Raw genomic sequence first — 27,452 nt, 5'->3', positions numbered from 1 at the left:
CCAAATTCCGGTACGCACTGTCATTTCCTCCATCACAAAATGTCCATTTTTTGATCTCCTGGATAACTGCTTGATTTAAAATAGCAGAAAACAAAAAAGCAAAATTAAGCCTCTGTGCTCTGCATGAATGATAAATCTGTTGTAGTTTGGAGTATATTTTAAGAAACTCTTTTAAACCTCTTGTAGAAAAATTACATATTCTCGAAAAACGTAATGCACATTAGGCGACTGAGCAATATGATTTATTTCATATGCTATTGGTACAGTTAAGTTTATACAGTTATAATAGACTTCCTAGCTTCTGGTTTGCTGTTATACAAGTTCATGTCATCCACAAAAATTTATAAATTTACCTCTATTTTCTAAAGCTACATGAAACAATTTTTTTTTTTTTTTGCTTTGGACTCAGGCTAGGATTTTGTTTTCTTTCTAAAGTGAAGCTGAAATGTTTGTAATTGCTAAATCATTAATTTCACATGGTTCTATCAAAGATAATTCAAACCACATATACCTGTAACCTGGTTAAAACAACGCTGAGATTTTTGTGTCCCGTGCAAAACTTCTGTTATGCTGGCAGAGCAAATTCTGAGATTTGGATTATAATGCGGATGCTTGATATCGCTTTTGTGGTTTTTTGGGAAGCTCTCTGCTCTCAAAGATGTTTTAAATAAAGTTGCCATATCTTGTAACAGAAACGAAATTTAGAATTTATGTGTAATTCATAGGCAAAACAACACAGCCGTGAAAACCTTGAGATGAGTCTTGCTGCTGTGCAACCCAGACCCTGAATATGTCTCCTGAATACATTGTTTTTCAGTGTAGGCCACTCTTTGTTTACACTTTTTATCGAACTAGTAATCTTCCTTGGTCATCCTTTTTGTGTGTGTTTTGCTTGTTTGGTTTGGGTTTTTTTGTTGGTTTGTTTGTTTCTTTTTTTCTTTTGTTGGTGTTTTGCGTGGTTTTTTGGTTTTGGTTTGGTTGGGTTGGTTAGGGTTTGTTTGTTGGTTTGTTTATTTTAGTATCTTATACTTCAGAATTCTGTATTACTACAACTAATGTGATGAGTCTTGCAAAATGTTTCACAGATCTGAGTCAGAGTCAGCCCAGTTGGTTTCTTTGAAGGGCCAAAATGTCTGTGTGACAACCAGGTTTGTATCACTAGTATGACATGGTGGAAAGTTCTAAGCTGTAATAAGTGTGAGTGAGTGCAATTCCTTTGGAGTATATGAGGAATATGGCCCCAGTGTAGGAAATTCTACTGCCTGTGTGAAGCTTTGCGTAGAATTTTGTACAGGAAAGAACTTGAGGTTAAATTTTGTCAGATGAAACATCTCCACCTAAAACAGAGTAAAACAAACTAAACCTCAAAAGAAAACCCCTGTGATGACAACTCATCAGGCACTCTTGAATTATCTACGACTTTTCCACAAACATAACCTGTATCTTTTCAGTCCTATCAGTGAATATCATTCCTAGGCAGCAGTTTAGTGAGGTTTAACTACGTGGCCCGGCAAGCCAGTTAGTCTCAGTCTGCTGTGGAAAAACCATCAGGCATTTCTAGCAAAGCCAGCAGCCATTCGAGGTCTGTGTGCATGCACAAAAACAAGTCAAGAAATGCAATTTAAAAATGGCGATTTTATAAAAAATTTGTTTCGAGTTGAAATTGTGTTTAAATTGCCTTAAAAGCCAGGTAGGGCTATGAAGAGGAAATAAAAGAATCCTTCTGTTGCACCTGTACACAAATAGCATGAGTTCTACAACGGCTGATGTTTTGCTGTGTATTATACTTTTTATACAAATAGACTTGTTTATTTGAAATATCTCTCTTCTGGCTACAGACATTCCCTCCTACATTTGCACAGCAGACACACTGACATAAATAAGGATTACTGTTTTTCTTTTCCTTTGGGTTTCTTTGCGTGATCTTGTGATTTGATCTTGGTTAGCTTATCTTGCTGAATTACTGTTGAAACATTAACAAGTGCATATGTTAAATACTATTGTGCTGTGCATTAATGCATACAGTTGTGTTAATCCCTAAACTTCTATTTTTGATGCGGCTCCACAAAAAAAAATCAGTACCTGCCTCTCCAAGAAAAAAAAATATATAAACCAAGAACAAAATGCTGCTTTTTTATTAGGAAAAAAAAAATCTTTCTTTTCTTGTTATTTTGAGATATAGGAACAGTGTTACAGCCTTGTATTCAACTTATTTAAAACATCTCAATATCTATTAAAACCAAAATAACATAAAAGTCCAGTAAAGGAAGAGTATTCAGCCAGCTACCAGCCAGCCACTGTGGGTCAAATACAACCGAAGGCACCTGTATTGAAACACAGGTGTTTAAACAGAGATGAAAGTGTCTTGCAAAAGAAAAAGTTAAGTTTACAGTAGCTTCCCAGTGGTTTAAAATACAGTATCTCACACCCTTAACATGCAAGATAAAGAAGAAAATAAAACTACCGGGCATAATTAATGCTTTTGAACTTTTTTCTATGCACAGGAGCATTTGTGTTTTCTTCGTCTCACACCATCACACCAACCAAACTCAACAGACGTGCTAATGCTGCCCTCAAGAACAACGCACAGCCACCTGAAGAGTCTTCACCTCGCAGCTTTCCACGTGTATTTTTCTGAAGTCTCATCCACCTTGCAAGCTGCCAAAGGCCATTGGTCTCCAGCAAAGCTCAGACTGGCCATCGGGAGAAGAAAATAAGATAATGAAGCTGGCTGCCACTAAATGGCTGCCACCAAAGCAAAGCAAAGCAAAGCAAAGCAAAGCAAAGCAAAGCAAAGCAAAGCAAAGCAAAGCAAAGCAAAGCAAACCAAGCCAAACCAAACCAAACCAAGCCAAACCAAAGCAAACCAAACCAAACCAAACCAAACCAAAGCAAACCAAACCAAAGCAAACCAAACCAAAGCAAACCAAGCCAAACCAAAGCAAACCAAGCCAAACCAAGCCAAACCAAACCAAACCAAACCAAAGCAAACCAAACCAAAGCAAACCAAACCAAAGCAAACCAAGCCAAACCAAAGCAAACCAAGCCAAACCAAACCAAACCAAACCAAACCAAACCAAACCAAACCAAACCAAACCAAACCAAACCAAACCAAACCAAACCAAACCAAACCACATAAAACAAAACAAAACAAAACCAAACAAAACAAAACAAAACAAAACAAAACAAAACAAAACAAAACAAAACAAAACAAAACCAAACCAAAACAAAACAAAACAAAACATGAGAGTGGGACAACTCTTGTTGCTTTTCCTGTGATGGATATTTTTATGCCAGGCAACCAGCAATGTTGTCTCTGCTGATTAGCCAGCCGAGTTCTCCACCACCACAAAGCTACAAACATCCCATCTTTACTGGTGTAGCCTTTATTTACCAAGCAGGTCAGAGTGAAGCTGTAGAGTCCTCCCTCCACCACATCACTTAAGCCATGCCTGAGGAGCTTCAGAAGAGAAGTGTCTCCTCTTTACAAGGTGAAGTATACACCAAACAAACACAAAAATGGGGCACAAAGAAGACTAGAGGAATGATTTCTCCAGTTGCTGCTGGTGAAAGCCGTGGAGAGCACAGCTGGCTGCTGTCCCCATCCAGCATTACCATGGCCAAGTGATAAAGATGAGCCTTTCATGAGGCTGGTGTGGTGCTGTGGCCACATATGGCCAGTTATTCTTAGAAGTATCATCTGAGAATCTTCATACAGAGGAGACTCAAAGAATGGAGACCTGGGGTTTGACACCAGATCTAATGCTAAGGAATGACACTTGACTTCTGCGTGGTGCCACTTATACACCTTATGTTAGAATGAGAAAGACAAAAGTACAGTAACAAATGTTAGTTACCATGAGCATAAAATGTTAACACTATATTGTATATTTATTTCATCTAAAAATGAAGCTGTACAGAAAACCATGACTGCCAGCAAAAGACACAGTTTTTTGTGTTAAACCTTGGTTTAACGGGTTGTCTACTGGTATGCTCAGGCAGAGAGTGTCGGTTCAATTCCGGAGACCAAATCACGCTTCTGCCACAACTGATAATGAATTGGACTTTCAGTGCAAAGGACATTTATGAAAGGGAGAGGGGAATGACATTGACAACTCCATCACCAGTTGTGTGCATATGGGCAACGGTTTTCCTCACCGTGAATCCCCATCGTGGTGTCCCTCTACCTTCTTCTTCAAACCATTACTGAAGAGCATCCCTCTTCTTTTATGGGCTTTATGTCACATGCAACATATTTTCCTACTCAACAGTATATAATATTAGCATAATATCTAGTCAAAGCCAACCAGAAACTTTCAGTGCTCTCTGCCCAAAATTAGACTCGTCCCTTTTAGTTGGGGCACAGCTGATTACGTTTTTATTCTCCCTTGTCCCAGCTCTGCTTTGCAGGACAGCATTTATAAAGAATAGGTGCTTCATATGACAATTTTAAAATGTAGTATGTGGCCTTCCCCTGACAATGGACCTTTAGATTTAAGACAAGATTAGAAGTATTTATAATTCAAAGTACTAATCAACATTAATGGGATTTATCACAAAATAGTCATGTGGAACCTGGAAAGCTGGCAAGGATTAGAATCTTTCCAGTGGCATTCATGGAGAATGCTTGAAGGGCTTTAAGAATCTTGCTGTATTTCCGTAAGTTCTTTCAGATTGCACCTCCTAAAAAAATAGGCATAGTAGAATTTAGTGGAAAAGTTACTATTTTTTTTTTTTTAACATATTTGTAAATCTGATCATTTTCATAAGGTGGATTGCACTGTCTCTTATCGATGCAAAGCATCGTCTCATGTGTCTGAGTATCAAAAACATTTTGCCAAAGAGACACTCTTACATCCTGAAAAAATGAGAGAATGGAGCTATTTGCCAACAGGAGAGTGCTAAACCATGTCAGCACTCAGTTTTGTCTTTTTCTCTTTAAAATCTGGTGAAAAAAAAGTGAAAACTAGCAGTCTAATCTCAACTGTTGATACAAATGCTGTTTAAAATAATAGAAGTCTACATGCTCACATTAGCGATATGTCATACTATAAATGGCAAATAACATTTATTTCCCTTTATTATATAATATATAAAAGTAGGGTGTAAATATATCTGCTGAATCTGGTGTCTTCTGCCTGTGCTGTCTTGGGCATAACGATTCTTATTTGGCCATTTCTGTTTTGTGGAGTACTCTAATTATAGCACAAAACATTTACAATTCTGCTGAAATATGTAAATGATGCAGGAGTGAGTCTGATAGCAAAAATGCAGTTTTTTTAAGAGAGAAATACATAAACTGACATGATGCAGGAGATAAGTGCTTTTCAGAGAATGACGTCTGCACATTAGAAGGTGGACAAATAATGCAGAATACAGAGTGAATGCATGTCTCTTCAGAACAGTACAAGCTTTTGACATGCAAGCAATTCAGTAAGGAGGAAAAAGGCCAGAATTGAATTTAGTTGATGCAAATGAAATTAAAGCTAAATTGGTTGTCACATCAAGATAATGTTAACTATGTAAATGTTTGCTATTTATTAAGCCACCGTTTAGAATTCAGATTGTGATAAAAATATGACTCTCGTTGTACATTTAAGATACAAACTGTGCACTTAAAAGTGCATATATAAAGATTATTCACCCCTTTCACATCTTTGAAAATTAAGTTTAGAATCTTTTCTGTTTTTTCTCCAGTATTTTTCTGTAATTATCTCTCTTGCTTACTGAAGTTCCAGGCTACCAAAAAAAAAGCAAACCACCAGGCTTTTCTAGCTAAGCAGTATCCCATTACATCACTGCTTCAGATGCATTCATGCTCTACAATATTGTTGGCTGTTTCAGGTTAACTACCAAAATCATTTGCCCGAGAAGCAAGACTTAATTGTCTTACAACTACCTCTGTGAAGTACAATAGGGATTACAAGTACTCATTGATTATACTATTGGGTAGAATAAGGGACTCTTTTTCTAGCATTTCTCATTCATTTTGTCATTGCATTCTCTTTGAAAGAGACCAAATGGGTCCCAGCAGGTGAAAGCAAAGAAACCTGAAAGGCCCCCTTTGATGAATGACAATACCACAACTGCCCTCCCCCCATTCTTGGAGACTATAAAACCTTATTAAATCATGCCCCGTTAGATATTGATTGAGAGGGAGCTAAACTAAAACCAACAATAGCAGCATGGATCAGAGAACAGTGCTTTCATCAGCGGGCTCTGAACACAACTCAGTTTTCCTGTCCTGTTGTTGTCTGTCTGAGGTTTTTTTGGGTTCTGTGTGTTAAAAAAACCCAACAAAACAAAACAAAACCACAACAACCCACAAACAAAAACCAAAATCAAATGAACAAAAAACCCCAACAAAAAACCAAACCAAACCAAAACAAAACAAGAAAAACACAAAAACTAAAAAAAACCCTATTTACTTTCATTTAAACCACTATACGAGAAAACCATACAATTATACCAGCTTTGTCAATCACAGACAACCAGTAGCTGCCCCCGTACTGCTTGTGATTCGTCTTTGAAGCTGTTGCAAGAAATCACATTAAAAAAGGTTAAGACTCTTGGATTTTTACATGTTGACTTTTTCTTTGCCATTCCGAGCAATTATCGCAACTGCCACTGACTTCAAGATGCCCTTAGTTATTACAAAGATGGCTTTGAACAAACTGTGTGAATGGAACAACTGAAATTATTTGGTAAAGACTGATTCTGGTAAACAACGAAAAAACCCTGTTTTTAAAACCCCTCTTTTATTTTAAGCTGCTTTTGTCACTTGCCTGTTGTGTCACCCATTTATGAAACTCACTACAAAAATTCCCTCTATACATCTTGAATCTGCCAGCTTTTGAGAAGAACTCTTTAATAAGGCCACACGTTAATTTACTATCAGGGACCTATTTATAGTTAAAGGATAGTGTATTTCAGGCTGTGGGAGGAAATGGTGAAACATGAACAAGCACACATTTAATCCTATAGGTATCTTTCTTCTGATAACAGAGAATGTTGGGCCAGCCTCTGAATATTTTATTTCTTTTAACTATTTTGCTTGAGATATAGTTTTCTTTTTCTTACCAGGGGTCTACAGGTACTCCTTTTCATAGTGAGAGGCTCCCTGAATCAACGACATTAGTTCAAGAAATAAAAGCAGAATCAGGATTAAAACAATCTGTTTTTAAACACCACCACCTTTCTGTGTAATAGATGATTCCCAAATTCAATAAACTGAGTCAAAATTTTGCTTTTGAATTAATTTTGGCTGAAGAATCAAGTAATCATCCAGATCATGACAATCTAAAAACTAATATTGTTATTCATCACTGTCAAAGAAATACAGTTTTTCTGTTAGTTATTAATAGACGTATTTGAGGGAGTTGCACTATTCTGTATGAAAAAGTCTCTCTTTCAGTAACCAAACACATATTTCTGGAACTGCTGAAATTCTTATAGAATTTCTGAACCCATCATTCAGAGTTAAAAATTGTTTTGACAGTTGTAAAATAAAATTAGAGTATTAAAAATAATGTTTTCATGCTATGAATATCAGAAATAAACCAGCTTTTATTGTCGAATATTTGGTATATTTCAGTGGTGTTCTGAAAACATCTGAAAAAAATCCTGGGGGCGGGGGATGGGGGAAGGAAGAGATAAACCAACATAAAATAATGGGAGAATTATACTTTGAAAAAGTTATAAATACTTGAGCTAATTATGTTATAGTCATGTTTATGTCTAAATTAATTTTTGATTGATTTACACTATCCTTATCGTAATAGCTGCCTTGCTGCTATTTAATATTTTTCATTTGTTTACCTTCTTTATGTCAAGTCCATCAGGTTACCCTGTGATTTCATGTTGTAACTGGCATTAATCTAAAAAATTAATAAATACTGTTACAATCCTCCCTTATTAAGCTAACTGTACATTTCTGTGTCTAAAAATTACAGAGGTTAATTGCTATTTAAATTAAAACCAAAGTGCTAAGTTTTACTGCTATCTATTTTGTTGTGTATTTGTTTGTTGTTGAGTTTTTTTACACAAATTGTTAATGGAAAATTTGATAATGATAAAATCTATATATAACACAGACATGACATTTAAGCCAGAGAAATTCAAGTCATAATGTGAAAATTACAGCTAAGCTTGAGAGTTAAATATCTTGAACAGGTTTTATAAATACAGCTTGCCAGTCACAGAGCTTTACACTTTTATATGCTGCTCAGGATGAATAATTAAATGGCTGAAATCTACGGCTAATTGTATTTTCATTCAATTTGACTTTTCAAGCACAAATGTTACATCCTAGTTTTATACTAATGATTACCCATTTATAGGCAGATCTGTGCTGCCAGGAGGAACATCTAACATTGTTCTTTTGGTTGTAAAAGAATCTGGTAATTCAACTATCAGCAACTGCTTTGCATAGTCTGTCTTCCCTAAAGAGCTCTATGAAAATATTATCTGATAGCTGAGGATGTTACAAGATTTCTCCTGTCTTCTACTTCTCTGCTTCCTAGGTAAACAGCTGCAGTAATTCTCCAAACTGTTTCAGACAACTATAGGCACAGGAATGTGTTTGTAAATTAGTCGACAGGAAACTACATAAAACTACTGTATTTTCATCTGTATTTTCATTTTTCATCTGTCTTCTAACAGTTATTGGCAGCAATTATAATTTTTAACACAGGAGATACTTTTGGTTATCTGCTGAATTTTCTTTTAGTGTTGTATTTTAACAAGTCCTTCTAAAAACTGAATTTTAAATATTCTACCTCTAAGGAAGAGGCTACACTTGAAAGATTCCAAGCTGAATAATTTGTTGGTTTTTTAACCTTATCTTTTCAACAATTTGTCCTACCTTTAAGGTAGCAATAATATAATGGAAGCAGGATATTTATATCAAGCATTCACTTTAACCTATCAATAGTGTTTAAGTTTTAGTGCTCTCAGGTCACCAGTGACTAGAGTGAACTGGAGTCTGTTGCTATATTATACAAACCCATGAACTTTATTACATTACAATAACAGTCTTATTACATTACAATAACATAAATATTTATTTAATAGTGGAATTTTTCAATTATGTCACGATGATGTTTTAGCCAACATGAAGTGAGAGAAAGCACTCTTGTATTCAGATATTTAAGTCGATTAAATATGTATTTGGAGTTACTGTAAAATGCAGGCTATCAAAATAGGAAGTATTTTTATAGATCTTAAATATAGTCACTAAATTATCTTAATGGCATTCACAGAATTCGTATAACTTTTTTAAGCTGCTTTCCATTACTTTATTACACATTTTCTAGCTAGTAAGAATTGCTCTACAGGATCACTCCCATTTTTAGGTAAATCTGCAGAAGGACATATATGCAGACCTATATGTGTACAGAAATACATGTGCATTGTTTACTGATAAAAGTTTAATCAAACAGTTTTCATCAGAGGTGATCCAGCGAAGGGATGAACTTTCAGAGGAATTCCCACTGTGCACTTTCACGGATTGAGGGTTTTTTAACCTCTCTGTACACTCCACAGAGGAAATCAGATCTCTCCAGAGAGTCACGCGGAGTAGGAACCTCATGATGTGCTCTCAAACAGGACTAAGCATCTCGTGGTGTTGGTTACCAAAATGCTGGTGATTGAGCTCCTCCCCTTCATTTTCCTTTCTCTTTCTACTTCCCATTGAGAAGGACACTCATGTTACTTCCTAAAACACACCTCCAGTGTCCCGTTGGTGTTTTGGATGCCAGCTCCTCCACGGGGGAGACACCCACCCAACACATGCCAGCAGCTTCTACCCCAGGAGTCAGAAGGTGATTTTCTTCGAAATCAACTTAGTTGTTCAATCTAGCAAGCTAAGGGAAGCACACCTCATCCACGTGTAGCTTTGGGTGGATTGTAAGGTTTATCAGATATTTTTCCTCTCAGGACATCATATTGCTAATGCCTGCATTCCTACACAACACATTGGAATTCAATTAGTATAACCCAAGGTATAAAAAACCCTCAGCTTATCTCATCTAGGTTCAGAAGGCAGGCTTCTTTAATGTTCCTTATATAACTGAACGCTAAACATAAGATAAAGTAAAAGATATTAAATGTTAAGTTACCAACATAAACTTTAATTTTGATGCATGAAGTGAACGAAGCCTATAAATTAATATATGTGTTTTCGTGTATAACAGTTCTTTTGCTTGGACTTTCAGTCAGTGCAGCCTGAAGAGCCCATATTCAGTTGCAGCATGAAACATAACTTCAATTTCCAGCTCCTATGTTTAAATTCTGAACTATACCATCCTATTAGCATAATTTATGCATTTAATTTTCTCTATTAAATAAATTATATGAAGTTGCTTACACTTCTATAAACATTCATTCAAAACTGCCTGTTCAGTTTTCTTCTCTAGCATCACATTAATGCTTTTCACATTTTTTATTTTGTTATTCGCCCTCTAAATTTCTTCAAGTTCCCTTTCCACGAATATTGGTGACAAGAAAGCATTTATCAGCTGCTCTTGTTTGCTGAATAGATGGTTGTTCCAGTCAAGGAACTCAATTTTCCTACATTACAATTACTTAGGATTGTTACTAATGTATGATAATGTAAGGGAAGTGTAGACTTCTTCAATATCTTGGGAGGAGTCATTTAATATCATTAAGTTACAATATCGTCACTTTGTACAAATTCCTTAAAACGATTACTGGCTGAGTATTTGAATGCAAGAAAATGAAAAAAAAAAAATTCCAAATGTGTTCCATATTGCTTCTAAGTACTATACATACAGGTGTTTATCTTCCTTGTATGTATGATTGTCTATATCTCTGTTTCTGCACTTCTACCATCACCATTGTCCTTAGAAGTCACAGTAAAATCTTCAATCTCTTCAGTATCAAGATAGTAATCCATGAAAAATCAGTTAAGCATTGTTTTTTAAATGAAGTCTAACCTTGTACTGAATGCCTGTAACATTTGAGGTGTGATACTTTGTCAGACAGAGCTAATATGCTAAATACACACAAGAAGTCAGAGGCAAAATAGTGACTTAAACATATGAATTTACAGACACAGTACTTGGAGGATGGGGTGTGTTTTGGTTTGAAATTACAGTAAATCAATGAAGCATTGTGTTTGCAGGGTATGTTTTCTCCCAGGTGATAATCTTTTACTCCTGTTGAAATCCACAGCAGTTTTGGGCTTCAACTCTCTTGCAGACCTTTGACGTCAACTCAGCTCTATGAAGCAAAAGTTGGTATCTTAAAAGAAAAGCAGAAAGAGTTAAGATCTATCTTTTGGCTAGACTTATTAAAATGGGACGAAACTGGACAGAAGAGCAGAAATAGCATAATATCTCTAGGAATTTGAATTAAGTTATCCGGTAATGTGTGCTGTTAGAGTCAAGTGTAAAAGGTGAGAATGCTTTGCTTGGTGAGGTGAGTGGCTCATTTGATCACCAATTTTTATGTAATTTTTTTTGTGTGAGTAAAAGACATTAGAGAAAATTTTGCACAAAGTTTCAGATGTCAGTATCTATATCTAAAAAAAAATAGCCCACTGATATATAGAAAAACACTGCTTCCTTCTGTCAAGGGAAAGACAATAATCACAGAATCACAGAATGGCTGGGGTTGGAAGGGACCTCTGCAGATCATCCAGTCCAACCCACCTGCTAAAGCAGGTTCACCAGAGCAGAACACGCAGGATCATGTCCAGATGGGTTTGAATGTCTCCAGAACGACTCCACAACTTCTCTGGGCAACCTGGTCCAGGGCTCTGGCACCCTCAAAGTAAAGAAGTTTCTCCTCATATTCAGATGGAACCTCCTATGCTTCAATCTGTGCCCGTTGCCCCTCATCCTGTCATTGGGCACCACTGAAAGGAGTCTGGTTCATCCTCTTGACACCCACCGTTGAGATATTTACAAACATTGATGAGATCCCCTCTCAGCTTCTCTTCTCCAGGCTGAACAGACACAGCTCTCTCCATCTGTCCTCATAAGAAAGATGCTCTAGGACCCTCATCATCTTCATAGCCCACCACTGGACTCTCTCCAGTAATTACTTGTCCTTCTTAAACTGGGGAGCCCAGAACTGGATGCAGTACTCCAGATGTGGCCTCACCAGTGCAGAGCAGAGGGCGAGGACAAACCTCCCTTGACTTGCTGGTCAGTTTTTCTAATGCACCCCAGGTACCATTGTCCTTCTTGGCCACAAGAGCACATCGTTGACTCATGGTTAACCTGTTGTCCACCAGAACTCCCAAGTTCTTCTCTGCAGTGCTGCTTTCCAGCAGGTCCATGCCTAAACTATACTGGTACCTGGGATTGTTCCTCTCTAGGTGCAGGACCCTATGCTTGCCCTTGTTAAACTTCATCATGTTCTTCTCTGCCCAGTCCTCCAGCCTGTCCAGGTCTCACTGAATGGCAGCACAGCCTTCTGGTGTGTCAACCCTTCCTCCCAGTTTGGTATCATCAGCAAACTTGCTGAGGGTGCACTCAAACTCTTCGCCCAGGTCACTGATGAACAGGTTGAACAGAACCGGACCTAATACTGACCCCTGGCGAACCCTGCTGACCACAGGCCTCCAAACAGACTCTGCACTGTTGATCACAACCCTCTGAACTCTATCCCACAGCTACTCTCAGCCCTTGCTGCACAAAACTTGTTCCTCAGCAATCTCAATCCTGACCACCTGCAAGTAAAAAAACCACTATTTTTTTTCACTGAGAGAGACATCAGGTACTTCTCTGGAAAACCAGCAGTGGAAGGAGAGCTGGTACATTGCTATCCCTTGGTATTTTCAGGCACAGACTGATGGTGACACTTGTTTAGAAGGTAGAAAAAGGCCTCCTTCTTGAAGCAAACATGACTGAGGTCTGATCTGGTAAACTGGAGAGGTAAAAATGTTAAAATGACTGTTTTGAAAGGAGTCCCACAGTCAACCTGGGTACTTATGGCACCTTTCTAGTTTTCAATAATCCACACGCACAGTTTTAAGATCACATCATTTTATAATTTTACTTCTTTATATATTGTGTTGAAGTGGTAGAAGAAAATATATTTTAATCTACTTTTTTTCCTTCCTTAGCTTGTATATCTCTAAGTACATTTACAGAACATTCTTCATAGGGTACTACTTATGTTTTGAGGAGTAGTAGAAAGACTCTGCTATCTATTACTAAAATATCACCCAAAAATGTAAACTATAATAATGGCTTGGAAATTTAAAATTATTAGGTTCAAAATCATTGATGTGTGTCAAGAGGAAAGGCGTGCCATCTAACCATGAGTGAAAACGGAAGAATAGGATGAACATGTGACTACAAATCTGTTCTTACTCTGTTGTGATAAAGGAGTTTACTGAGTGTTGTGTAGTGAAGGACATCTAGGAGACAAAATCTCACCTGAGTTAGTTTAGCTCCTCCCTGTGTTAATTCATACCTGGTTAATATCTGGGATAATAGGGATGGTCACTTCCAAGAAGCCTATATTTTGACAGAAAGCTGACAGCATAACCACCAGTTTTGCATCCTCTTTGGCTTGAAGGTGGACAACTTGTATTTGCTAACAAGAAAAATGATGGACATTATCATTTCTGTTTGGGGCAAGGAAAAAAAGGAACTCTCACTGTGTTTTTATCCCCACATCTTGCTGTGTCATGTACATTCATAAGAGTGGTATGTGGAGACTAGTCCTTACCTCTTATCCAAGGTCCTTGAAATAATGTTTACATGAGACCTTATGTTTGATTCTCAGCTAAAGAACAGAGATCTGTCTTACAGCAGGGCTACTATTCAAAGCACTTGCTCTATCTGTTATGACACCAAGCTGAGTGCTGCAGTTGACACACCTGAAGGACGAGATGCCACCCAGAGGGACCTGGACAAGCTTAAGAAGTGGGCCCATGTGAACCCCATGAGGTTCAACAAGGTCAAGTGCAAAGTCTTGCACCAGAGTTGGGCCAACCCCCAGTATCAATCCAGGCTGGGGATGCAGGGATGGAGAGCAGCCCCCAGGAAAAGGACTTGGTGGTACTGGTAGATGAAAGATTGGACATGAGCTGGCAATGTGTGCTTGCAACCCAGAAGGCCAATCATGTCTCGGGCTGCATCACAAGGAGTGTGGACAGCAGGTGGAGGGAGGTGATTCTGCCCCTCTGCTCTGCTCTGGTGGAACCCCCTTGCAGTGCTGGTCCAGCTCTGGGTCCTCAGCACAGGACACACATGGAGCTGCTGGAGAGGGGCCAGAGGAGCCACAGGAATGATCCGAGGCTGGAACAGCTCTGCTGGGAGGACAGGCTGAGAGAGTTGGGGTGTTCAGCTGGAGAAGAGAAGCTCCAGGGACACTTTATTGCAACCTTTCTGTACTTAAAAGGGGCCTATAAGAAAGATGGGGAGAGACCTTTTAGCAGGGCCTGTTGCAGTAGGACAAGGGGTTATGGTTTTAAGGCAAAGGAGTGGCGATTCAGGCTGGACATGAGGAAGAAATGCTGCATTCTCTGCAGACCTGAAAGAAACCTTATGTGCTATTGTTTTACAGGCAAATATGGTGTATGTCTTCCTAGTCTGTATTAACTTAGTTCAGATATTTCAAAATACAGTAGAGCCTTGATGACATTGGCTTAGGTAATCAGCTGATCTGATTTTTTTTTTTTTTTGATGTATTAATTCTTTGCCAAACTCAAGGCTTTATTTCTCTGAGGCTGTGAAAAACATTTGTAAAGGTGCCTTATTTCTTACTTAATTAGTCTGGGTATTTTTCTCTGTCCATTAATTTCCTTCCACACCTATTGCTTTCTATTTCGCCTGCCAATCTTGCCTTTATAATTTTCTCAGCACCAGTGTTAAAAGTGGTTCCAGCTGGTGGCAGCTCCAGCACAGCAATGCGTTACTATCGCAAACAATTGTCTCAATGTGTTAATTCATCAGTGTAATTACAAACGAGGCCCTTTCTGACTTCTTACAAAAAATCTTCTGTCCCAATCAGGCCAATACAAAGAAATCCTTAACAAGGCAGTTCATACACTTCAAATTAAGAAAAAAAAGAGAGGGGCAGGAAGAAAATGCTGAAAAACATGTAATGTGCAGTTTATCTGTCTTGCACATGTAATACATGATGCAAAGAAAGGAAAGAAATAGGAGGAAAATGAGAGCAGCTGTAAAATGCCACAACTGATGAGTTTTGGGGGAGAATCCAGGAACGGAGGAGACCTTCTGTTTATGCGACCTGTCCTAAGTGATTTCTGTGGGCACACTGAGGATGCTGGGGACTCCTCAGGATCCTACAACAGGATAAGGATCATGAGAAGCCTCCTAAATATCAGCTTTTAAAACACAGTCATTCAGGCAGAAACACGTTTCGGGACAACATGGATAGTAAGTTTTCTTTTAAAAAGTGTTGAAAGTATGCTGACATGTTTGATTAGTAGAAGTAATGCAATTCTGTATCACTGTAATCTCAAAACAAGATTTGAAAACTTGAAGAAACTCTCAGCAGCCAAAAACCAAAATGTTATTTTTAGAGTAGATGAACTGGTAAACAAGGAATTGGTTTAAATTAAACCTAAAAAACAGCAATTTCACACTCTCAGATACTTTTTCTGTGTGTGTTTTTCTTTTGTGGGGTTCCTTATGTCCAACCTCTAATTTTTTCCATTTACTGAAAAACCTTCCAACAGTGTGTTAAGCTACATGGCTTATATCAATAATTTATTATTTGTTTTCTCTATCTTCATTTTGTTCCATCTTCAAGAAATTGGAGGAGAGGGTGGGGAACAATCAGAAAGGAAAACTGTTCTTGTAGTATATCCAACATGGTCAGAATCCAGTAGGTTCTTGCAAAAACATACTACTGCATAATATTTCCAAAATAATGTCTGGACAAAGGAAAATACATTGGAGAATAAAGGTTTTATTGGTTTTGGTCTTGGTTTTGTTTATTTCCTTTAAAAAGGCCTTTCCTTTTCAAAGCCTTTAAACTTCATTTTTATCTTTGAATTTTCTTGTGTTTGACCATTCAATAATGTGGACATTCTGATTTTTGCCTGAATATATCATAATGATTCACCAGAGAAATGCTGATGCACAGGAAAGATTTGGAGCAGATTAAAACAATTTATTTCTGTTAAGTGATGAATAAGCAGGTCAATTAAGGCATGAAAGTAACCGAAACACATATGCAGTCTGATCAAAAAAGATCAAAATCACATAGCTTGCAGGCATATCTCCACCATAGACAGCTGTGGAGGCAGAACTGTCTTTTTGGTATGAGTAAAACTGTCAAAATCTCTTGCTCGTAGTGATCTGCATCAGCATCTGCACCTTCAGACCCAGGGTCTAGGGAGTGTGATCCATTTGGCTCATGGCTAATTGCTGGAGATGGATGGCCACCGAAAATTAAATACAGGATGTGTAGAGGTTGGAGATGGACATGCACCAGTTCCTGGTTTGCTGTGGATATGAGATGGCTAGATGAACAAAAATGCAACAAAAATAAAGCTCAATATATATTTTTTAATTGGACCATGTCCCAACACTGTTTTTATTGCAGCATGGGCAACGGGTAGCTCTTATTTCTGCTACAGCACTGGTGCGCCTTGAAGTCAATACTTGTGACTAAAGAGAAATAAAACATAACCACTTACGAAGCCTGAGGTAAGAGAAATCAAATTCTATGTACCTGTTGTGAAATGGCATCAGTAGCACGCATCCAAGATAGACAAGGAGAGTTAGTTTCAGCTGAAAAATGTATCTACTGTAAAGAAAACCAAAAAATCAATAGAGGATTATTAATCAGTCTGCATCAGGGCACAGAATTAGTTGTCCATCTAAAAATCAATAAATTTCTTGGCATATCTGATGTCACAAGCTCTTTTAACACAAATTGTCTTACTGCCTGGGAGAAGAGCTGGTCCCATGCTTTCCTGAAAAAGACTTGCCTGACAGCGTATTTCAGCAGAAATTTCTAGGCTCCTAAAACTGAGGATGAATTTCATGAAAGGGTTTTATACATTGACATTTTGAGGGCAGGTAAGCTGTCGTGGAAAAAAAAAAAAAACAACAATAAATGAGTGGGGTTTGGAAGGATGGTGGTGATTGTGGCATCACCAAATGATGGAATGGTTGAGGTTGGAAGAAAAAGAAAAAATGAAGGTTTGAAGATTTGCTTAAATTGATTTCCCTCTTCTCCAAATGCTTCGGAAATCTTAATTATTTTAATCCCTCACGATGAGGTATTCCTTTGGAAAACTGATAAAAATACCTCAGATGTTTGAAATGGAGATTTTAGATGGCCTGATGCTACTATGTCTCTCCTCATCACAGAATCCCAGAATCCCAGAATGTGAGGGGTTGGAAGGGACCTGTAAAGCTCATCCAGTGCAATCCCCCCATGGAGCAGGAACACCCAGCTGAGGTTCCACAGGAAGGTGTCCAGGCGGGTTTGAATGGCTGCAGAGAAGGAGACTCCACAACATCCCTGGGCAGCCTGGGCCAGGCTCTGACACCCTCACCATGAAGAAGTTTCTTCTCAAATTTAAGTGGAACCTCTTGTATTCCAGTTTGAACCCATTACCCATTGTCCTACCATTGGTTGTCACCAAGAAGAGCCTGGCTCCATCCTCCTGACACTCACCCTTTATATATTTGCAAACATTAATGAGGTCACCCCTCAATCTCCTCTTCTCCAAGCTCCAGAGCCCCAGCTCCCTCAGCCTTTCCTCACACGGGAGATGCTCCACTCCCTTCAGCATCTTTGTTGCCCTGCGCTGGACTCTCTAGCAGGAGGGACTTCATAGTTTAGAAAACCCTGAAATGTCACTTTGGATCAACAAAACCCAGGGTCTAAAGTCGGTTAAACTAAAGGTGCTTCTTTAGGCTGGCAAAATAATTGTTTTCACAGCTCTGTTTCAAAGATAAATGAGAACTAACTCAGTTCCTCTGCTACGTTTGTGTGGCTGCATGGGTTGCTGCTTTCTGCTGTTGTTGGAGTTTTATTCCAGCTGTGCAAAGGACAATAGATATGGCTATTCCTCATATGAAAATGGGGCCAAATGACTTCCGTCAGTGCTCTCTGCCCTCAGGAAAATTAAAATAACTGTCATGCGAATTATAACTAATGCACTTCAAAATAGAACTGAGCAGCAATGAAAAAGAAGATTCACTTCATTTTCTGTTTTACACAGTCCTGTATTTGCATGTGTATACCAAATGATGATGAAGTCATCACTGAGCATAACTGTTTCAATTATGCGAATGCGTTTTGCTCAGAGGTGCATACATTGCGCTGTGAATATTTCACCCAGCTCGGTTCATGTTATTTTCCGTCCTGACTCATATCATTTGAACCAGTAACCCATGAGCTGCAGGAGGAGGAACAGCTTACATCTTAGGAGGTGCAGTTTATTTTCCTGATGAATCTACAGCTGTGGCACAAATAAACTTCCTTGAAGCTGAGCACACTGGTGTAAACTGTGCGCTGTGTATTTCATTTTGCTAAAGACTCAAAAAATTTGTGCTGCGTAAAAAGTCAGGTGAAAAGGCAACTAAGTCTCTCTCGTGCAAGGGAAAAGTTAGTTATTTTTGTTGTTTTGTTTTGTTTTGTTTTTTCTTTAATACTATTTGACACCTTCAGAATTGCACCACACTTCCATGTTTCTTGGCTTTTTTGCAAGCCTTCCTCTGCTTCCAGTTCCCACTCTTCCCCTCCATTCTCCCAGCTAATTAAACACATAAACCTGTGAGAAAGCCGCAGCTAAACCCACCCTGCTAACAAAGGCTACTTCTCAATAGTCCCTAATGTCAAATACATTTCAGATGCCTGATGAAACATCTCCACGAAGCAACACATCCAGCCACACGGCTGCCACTTGAGGTTGGGAATTACTCACAACTCTAAGGCAGGGACTGAGAGCTTCATCCGCATGCAGAAAAGTTTTAATGAATGCCCCAACTATGGGTCTAAAAAATACAACGTTTGTATGCAGGCGTTGGTACAAGCATGGACTTTATGGAGTGGACACTTACAACATCATACTTATTGTCACTAAATAAACTCATTCCTGCCATTAACAGAAATTTAATGGAAACTGGAGCTCATTCCATAGCTCTTGTCACTAATTGGGACGTTGATGCCAAAATGATAATGCCCTGAAATACCTTGGATAGAGGGATGGATAGAGAGATAGGCTTTCTTCACAGGCAAAACCACTTCCGCACTTTGTCCACTTCAAATAGCAAGTTTGTGAGCCCTTTGTGTGTGATTTATTAAATACACCCTTTCTATATTTGCTCTTTAATCGTATCTGATTTTACAGTTATAACATAATGATTATGTGCAAGAACATTTACCGTCCATGGTAAACATAATGAATTAGTCCAGCTATACACCACTTTAATTTTATTTGATGACTACAAATCACCTCTGATTCAGCAAATCATACTGTAGAAAACCTAGTAACTAAATGCTGTTTCACTTAACATTGCTAAATAATTGAATAAAAAGAAGTGCTGAGCAAATGGTGTAGAAGTAATATCTAGCATCACTCTTATCAAAATAAAAGGTTTTTTAAAGACAAAACTCATTTTCAGTAGCAAATAAAAAGCCTGGGGAAGAAAAAACAAACAAAAAAAACCCAACCAACCAACCAAAAAAACTCATTAAAAAAGCACACAAACACACACACAAAACTATTTCCTTATTTCTTTTAGAATAAAAAAAAAAAAAAAGACATATTTATATAACATATATAATATTAATTTTACCAAAAAAAAATTACATTTTATGTCAATAATGGCATTATCTTCCTGCAGAACTACTGATCGCACACACTGGAGTTTCTTTTTGGAGTCACCAAGCATTTGCCAAATTTCCTTGACTTATCCTATAGTCAGAAATAGTTTGAGGGATGAGGTAAGGCTGGAACTGGAATCATTCTAGGAAATTACTCTCTTAAACTTCCAATGCCTTCACCATTATGATATTTCCCTGAGCAAGAAACAAACAGGCACACATATGTATCTAAGAGGACCTGTAATATGTATATTTATTTAGTTATTAATTAGTGAGTAGAACAAAACTACGTCATAGTTCTTGCCAGAATAATGTTTAAAACATGCATTTAAATATTTATTGAGTAAACTGGCCAACAATATCAATTGATCAGTTTTATTAAGAAAATACTATGTGGCTGACAGCTACACCGAAGGAAACAAAATAATGACAAGGTGTCAGAGACTAAGATAATGGCTCAAACAGAACTGGTTCATCCACCCATAGGAGATGGGACATTTGTAGTCACTTGAGATGGGACATTCTAATGAGCAGGAGATGGGACATTCAGTATAGGGTGAATTGTGATTTACATATCAACGACAAGCTAATGAGCCACAAACGAGGCCGGCTGGTTGATACAGGAGGTCAGGGACATGTTGGAGAACAGGTAGCTCTGACTTCTGAGAGGCCCAATGTGGCACTAAGGTAAAAGCCATGACCCTTCAAGATGGCCCAAGTCTTGTCCATCTTACGCAATGACTCACTCAGACGTTTCTATCTTTTGCAATAAAACCTCCACAAAAGACCAAAAATTCCACAAGCGGGCAAACCAGAGGGCTATAAAGGCCCACCTTGTGCAAGCACTGGCAGCATTCACCCACCATCCTGAGGATCATTGCACCCACCAGTCTCACTACATCAACTGAACAAGACACCAGAGGACACCACACATCACTGGATCTGAGACTATGAAGTCCAACACACATAAAGCAGAGCCATAAGGATGGTGAAATCCTTCTCTCTTCTTTCTGTCTTATAATTCTATTCTTTTGCTTTCCTTTTTATAAGCAACATAGTAACATTAGATTTACAGCCCCACATGTGTCGCAAACTTTTTATGTTTACCAGTTGAATCTACAATAACATAAAACCTTCTGCCACCAAACCATTTGCCAGTTGGGCAAAGCTGCAAGATAAAAGCCTTTTATTTACAAAGCTTAAGTACTGTGTGTTCTGTTTTCCAATCAAGGGGACCCATGAACCTGAGTCATCTCTCCCCCCACTCATACCTCTTGGTGGGACATGACACAAGGGGGCTTTAGAACAGGCCAATGTAGCCCCTAGTGAACATGAGTTTAACACCCTGCTTTAGAAGATTAGGGTTCACAGAGCCTCAAGAGAGGAACTGAGTAATGCTACAAAAGTACAGAATTACAGTACAGAAGTAATGATGTGTAATAAAGATGAAAGAAAAAACTTAGCAGAGTTATTCACAATACTGAAATAGCTTGATGAATCCAGGCCTTCGAAACAGGCTCCTTAGGTGATCGACTTAGTTGGAGGTCTGTATCTAGTGCAGTGTCTCAGGGGTCAGTACTGGGACCTATATTATTCAATATATTCATCAATGATTTGGATGAAGGAATAGAGTGACTGTCAACAAGTTTGCTGATGACACCAAGCTGGGAGGAGTGGCTGACACTGGAAGCTGTGCTGCCATCAGAGACCTGGACAGGTTGGAGAGCTGGGCAGGGAAAAAATTAATGAAATAGAACAAGGGAAAGTGTAGAGTCTGGAATCTGGGCAGGAACAACCCCAGGTTCCAGTATAAGCTGGGGAATGACCTATTAGAGAGCAGTGTAGGGGAAAGGGACCTGGGGGTCCTGGGGACAGCAGGGTGAGCATGAGCCAGCACTGGGCCCTTGTGGCCAGGAAGGCCAATGGTACCTGGGGTGGGTTAGAAGGGGGTGGTCAGTAGGTCAGAGAGGTTCTCCTGCCCCTCTGCTCTGCCCTGGGGAGACCACATCTGGAATATTGTGTCCAGTTGTGGCCCCTCAGTTCCAGAAGGACAGGGAACTGCTGGAGAGAGTCCAGCGCAGCCACCAAGATGCTGAAGGCAGTGGAGCATCTCCCGTGTGAGGAAAGGCTGAGGGAGCTGGGGCTCTGGAGCTGGAGGAGACTGAGGGGTGACCTCATTCATGTTTACAGATATATAAAAGGTGAGTGTCAGGAGGATGGAGCCAGGCTCTTCTCTGTGACAACAAATGGTAGGACAATGGGTAATGGGTTCAAACTGGAACACAAGAGGTCTGCAGACATTCAAACCCGCCTGGACACCTTCCTGTGGAACCTCAGCTGGGTGTTCCTGCTCCATGGGGGGATTGCACTGGATGAGCTTTCCAGGTCCCTTCCAACCCCTGACATGCTGTGATTCTGTGATTTTGTGACTTAACCATTTCTTCACACTGAAAGTAAGGTATATTAGCTGTGTATATTTTTCCACCAAACAGTACTTAATGAAGACAAAACTGAAACCACTGACCGATTTCTGTTTGTTGTCTGTTTCACTTGTACCAGAGGAGAAGATCCCAGGTTTTGTGAGTGTGAGACAGTGAAAAGACACTCATGTGAAGGGTGGACCTGCTGGCCATTAAAATCTATGTAATAGAATTTCAGGTCATACGATACATGGTGGTGATTCAAAATGTACTTCTGAATCATCTTTCTACTTGCAAGACTTCCATCTCAGAATGTTTCCTGGGTGATTTTTTAATGCAATTTAAAAATCCTAAGTGCATTTAAAACAGGTGACTGTTGCTAAGGTCTCTGCAAGGAATTCAGACAGGTTTCTTATTTCATTGTAGAATCACCTGATGTACACAGATTTGTTACTTATACACCATTATTTATAAACTACTTATTTATTTATAAATTACCTCATTAATGACTCTGCAGATAGAGGGTTACAAAGCTATTTTTCACAGGTTCACTTCTTTTTATGCTCTTAAAGGTAGTGAAACTTTTCTACTGGTGTAGTTTTCCATTGGGAACAACCTAGCTGCATGCCATCCAGTGCAAGATCAAATGCACATAGATCATACAAGTGTTATATAGATTCTATAAGAAAAAAATATCATAATTCTGTAACCTACAACATATATACTACTATTTTATTGATAGAACGGATGAACCAGAGTAGTCAATGTAACATAATCATTTGACAAAACCCATCACTGTTGTCTGTTAAGGAAGAAACAAACAAACAAAACCAATGATATTCTGTTGTAAAAAACATCATGAAAGAGATGAGATAGATGACCTAGGAATAGACACTGAATTGAAAGGATGAAAGAGAAGTAGAAACACACATTTTTATTTTAGAAAAGTATAATAGTTGTTTTAAGTCCTGTGCAATTTTTAATGTAATCTGTTTCCTAATGATCAAGAGAAGCCTAACAAGGTCTGCAAGTAACCAGAAAGAATTCAGGTTAGTCAAGACAAGAAAGACTGCAAGAATCTGTAGAAGCAACTGAGAAATTTTGTGTCTGTAGAAGTCAAATCCAGGTGGAATTCAGTATGAAGATGTGTAAATGAGGATGTTCTGGAAAAATTCAAGGGTGGCTCAAAGTACTTGTAACATACTCAGGTTCTGATTGAAATGCAGGCATTCACATGGGAAAAAAAAAAAAAAAACACAATAAAATACTGCAAGTTGAACAGTAAAAAATTCTCTGTACTGATAATACCACACCAACTGATAGAAACACGTAATTCCCTCCCTCAGAATAATCTGTTCAGATATATCAGGGGTGTCAAACTCATTCTCACTGGGGGGCACTTCGGTCTCATGGTTGCCTTCAAAGGACTGAGTGTAATTTTGGGCAGCTGCTCCTACATTTATACAGACCTAAAATTACATTCGGCCCTTTGAAGGCAACCTTGAGACTGAAGTGGCCCCCAGTGAGAATGAGTTTGACATCCCTGAGATATATTGTCAACATATTGCAAGGTAAGAGTAAAAAGAAAAGCAATGAAGGTAACAGAAATAATTAAATATGTAAAACGTGTCCATCTGAAAAGCTACTAAAAAGGCAAGAATCCTCTTTTTAAAAGGGAGTCCAATAAGAGATTGCATAATAGACAGATGCACATGAAAAAGGCTGCATGCAGAAGGTGAATCATACTCATGACATGCGACAAGGATGTTAGTTGAAAATGTCAGGATAACGAGCAAAGTCGTGTTTTGTAGTATGTGCAACCTGCTTGTGGAAATCATTGCCACCAGATACCACACAGTTTTACGGTTTAGTAAAATGAAACCAGATTTGGGTGCTGATATAAATATCAAGGACATCTGTCATTGTATTTGGTAGGATCTGTATTAATTGAAAGGTAAACACCCAACTGGTTGTGCTGTATGAGACAGCTCACAGCAATGGCAATAGACACAACGAGGGGAATATCCTGCACGGTTGTAGCACCTACACTTCCCTGTGAAGACTGTGGGCTGGACCAGTGTCACTTGGGATGCCGACAGAGCGACATCTGGGGTGACGTGTCAAAGTACCATGGATTTTCCCATTTTCATATTTAGAATCAGGTTGTTTTTCCCAGTTAATTCTGGTCTTGGCTTTGCAATGCAGGATCTAATTCTTTTTAGCTTACTTTTTCAAGTCTGTCACAGGGACTTTGGACAATGATACTGAAATAACATTTCAAGTACATCACTCTGCCTAATGAATTACAGAGCTCTTGATTAACAGCACTTGTTCAACATCAGACTGACAGTAGCATGAAGTATAAAAAACCCAGTGTTTCCACCTGATGTGTTTTCTTCTGTGAGGCAGACAAGGCATCATCAGTGCAGAATTTTTTTCCTTTTTTCTTTCTTTTTTTGCTTTAATTGTATTTTTTTTTTTTTTTTTAATGTATTTCTGCACTGGAGCTTGGATAAGACCAGCTACCATTCAGGAGGTCTGCAGCAGGTTTTGTTGAAGTACCACTGCTTAGCATTGAGTCTGCTGCCAGAAAGCCCCAGCCCCATATCCGAACAGGCAGCACATTGATGGGAAGGCACAACAGGAGAGGAACGAAGCTGAAGGCATGTGCTGGTTGGATCCATCAGCAAACAAATGGAGCTACTGGAGTATCCATCACGATGCCACCGGTGAATTGCAGTTGACTGGAGGCATACTTCACCGCGTGGTATCAGAGTTTATGTAGTTTACTAACCTTATTTCATCATGTTGAGGCTTTACAGCTTTATGGGGCCCCCAATCTCCACCAGCTTGAAATAAATTCTTGTCGTGCTGTAAATCACAGCCTGACAAGGGTTGCAGGGCCATCCTTGTATGTAAAGTTGTTGCTTCCATTCTCTCTGCCCCTTCCAAACCAGCAGGTCACTGTCCTCGGGGATGAGCAGGAGACAATAGCAGTTTTCAACCTTTTGTTAGACTCTCGTAAGCTGCTTGTGGCATCAGTGGCGGGGAGGGTTTGTGTTACTGCAGCTATCTCTGCTCTCCCGCTTCCCCTTCTCCTCCCAGCAGCATCGGTGACACAGATTTTACAGCAGCGATAAGCCTGCTTTTGTCTGCAGAATTTCTTTCCCATTCATTATTTTGTTGTCTTGGCTCATGAACACAACTGATGTCTGCGGGAAAACACCCAGGTCCTGTGTTGTCATTCCTGGGTGTCCCCTGTTCTTGCAAGAAGCCCAGTCAAGCCTGCCTCTTCAGTGCTACAGAGGGCCAGAGGTGAATTAAAATAGCTCTTGAAAATCATATGAGCGATGTATTTTCATGGTTTTTGAGGAATGAGCTCCACTGAGTATCAGAAAAGGATCCTTCACCCTAATAAATAATACCGCAAGATGTACATGCTACTGTAGGAAGTAAAAACAGGATGAAGGCCACCAAAAAGTATAATTCTTTTTTCTTTGGCAATGACTCTGGGCTTTAAATAGCTTTTGGTAGTCTAAAGATATTTCCACTGCTAAAGCAAGAATGCTTTATCTGTAATGGCTGACAAACTAATGTTCTTTCCTGCTCTTTCTTCAGCTGAAACACTCAGAGCCTGATTTCCAGAAAGAGCATCTTGTTGGCGGATACAATTTCATACTGGTTATGCTTAACAGCTTTTCCCTGCGGCTAATGGACAGATGTAGAAATGGTGACACTGCTTACCTCGTGAATCTGAACCTGTGACTTTCTCCTCCTCCAGAAATAGATGGCGCCAGTAAAAACAATGATCCGTAAAGGTGAGGCATGAGCTCCTGCCTTCATTTGAAGGCAGGTGTGACCCTCGCATACACCGAGAGCCCTGAATTTTGTCCCTTCTCTCTGTGCCATCATGCTGCATGGCTCTTAGTAACACCTGCCTCAGTTTCCCCATACAACTTGAAGCAATATCATCAAACCTCCTCATGGAGGGGCAGCGAGGGCTCTTAGTGCATGAAAAAGACCGAGATCTTTGTGATTTGCGGTCCACAAAAAACCAAGGTATTATCATTAATACACAGGACAAACGCTGATAAGATTTGTATCCAAAGGACACAGAAATATTCATATTCTCCTTTGCCACAAGGGACATATCCCATTTTAACACGTACAACACAGAGAGAGGTTGAGATCATGGCTTAATTTTTTCGATAATAACTTTTTTCCAGTGATAATCAGCAGCATCATCCTGACTGATCACCACACTTTTGAGGCAAAGCAGGGAAGGATGGAGAATCATAACCCAGCTGTGAAGTGGAAAATATGGCTTCTGAAGGAAATTAAAATGATATTGCAGGAGGAAACAGTAAAGAACACAAAGCCCCAGTGAGATATATTTTTGGCTATATTTTTTCATGAAGGGTAACAGCTCATCTTATGCCAGACAAGCAGTAGCTTCTGGATAGCTACCATAATGATCCATAGGTAGAAATAATTGCAGTGGTTTTGCCTATGAGTAATGAACCATAACTCAGTGGCAGAGAATTGCCATCCAGGTATTTAGTTACAGGGATAAACCTGAACTTACAAACTCTCACAACTGTCTGACAATGTACCTCTGCTTTTCTGTAAAATAACAAGCTGGATGGGATTCAACTCTGAAACATTTTTCTTTTCCTGAGAGATCAGTGTCTTTCCCAGACACACCATTGACAAATTATTACTTCCAAAACCAAAAAAAAAAAAAAAAACAAAACAAAACCAAACCAAACAAGCAAGCAAACAAAAACCTCACCAAAACCAAAACACAAACACCTATATTGTTTATTGCTGTATTTGTTTATTTTAAGCTATTTTGTTGGTGCAAGGTGTTCCCAATAGTAGCTGATGCTGTGGCATTGATACCAACAACTCTGTGCATAAGAAGCAGTTTTCAGCGTCTGTAACTGGCTCCACTGAAATTGCTGAAGGCTGAATTTTGTCTTTGTGGAGCCCATTTCATGAAATGCCTCTGGAAATTGCAGGCTGTCGGGATGTACAGGGCTTTTATCAATATGTCTGCAGAAGCACCACATTGTAGGGCATCTGCAGCATGCCCTAACAAAAGAAAAGTGGTTTTGGTCCCTGGATGCCTTTATCAGGGAAGTGAAAGATCAAAACAGGGAGAATTTTAACATCGCCCACAGCTGGTGATTTAGAGCATGTTGAGTATGTTTGAGCTTTTCCAGTGTTCATCTTCAG

At 39.0% G+C, this 27,452-nt stretch overlaps 1 long non-coding RNA gene across 2 annotated transcripts in view; it reads left to right on the top strand.

Annotated features, from left to right (window-relative positions):
* The window catches only part of LOC139826456 (uncharacterized), a 97,419-nt gene that overhangs the window by 53,215 nt on the left and 16,752 nt on the right, over positions 1 to 27,452 (top strand). The window contains exon 2 of one of the 2 annotated variants that reach the window (XR_011736532.1): positions 25,833 to 26,032. This is a non-coding gene — a long non-coding RNA (uncharacterized lncRNA). Of the gene's footprint in view, positions 1 to 2,504; positions 7,924 to 25,832; positions 26,033 to 27,452 lie in introns of those variants that run through there. The other variant, XR_011736531.1, reaches the window with a different exon arrangement.

The sequence above is a fragment of the Patagioenas fasciata genome, chromosome Z, assembly GCF_037038585.1.
Source record: "Patagioenas fasciata isolate bPatFas1 chromosome Z, bPatFas1.hap1, whole genome shotgun sequence".
In the NCBI taxonomy this organism is placed as follows: Eukaryota; Metazoa; Chordata; class Aves; order Columbiformes; family Columbidae; genus Patagioenas; species Patagioenas fasciata.
The sequence above is the reverse complement of the archived record's forward strand: the minus strand, read 5'-3'. Positions and strand labels throughout refer to the sequence as shown.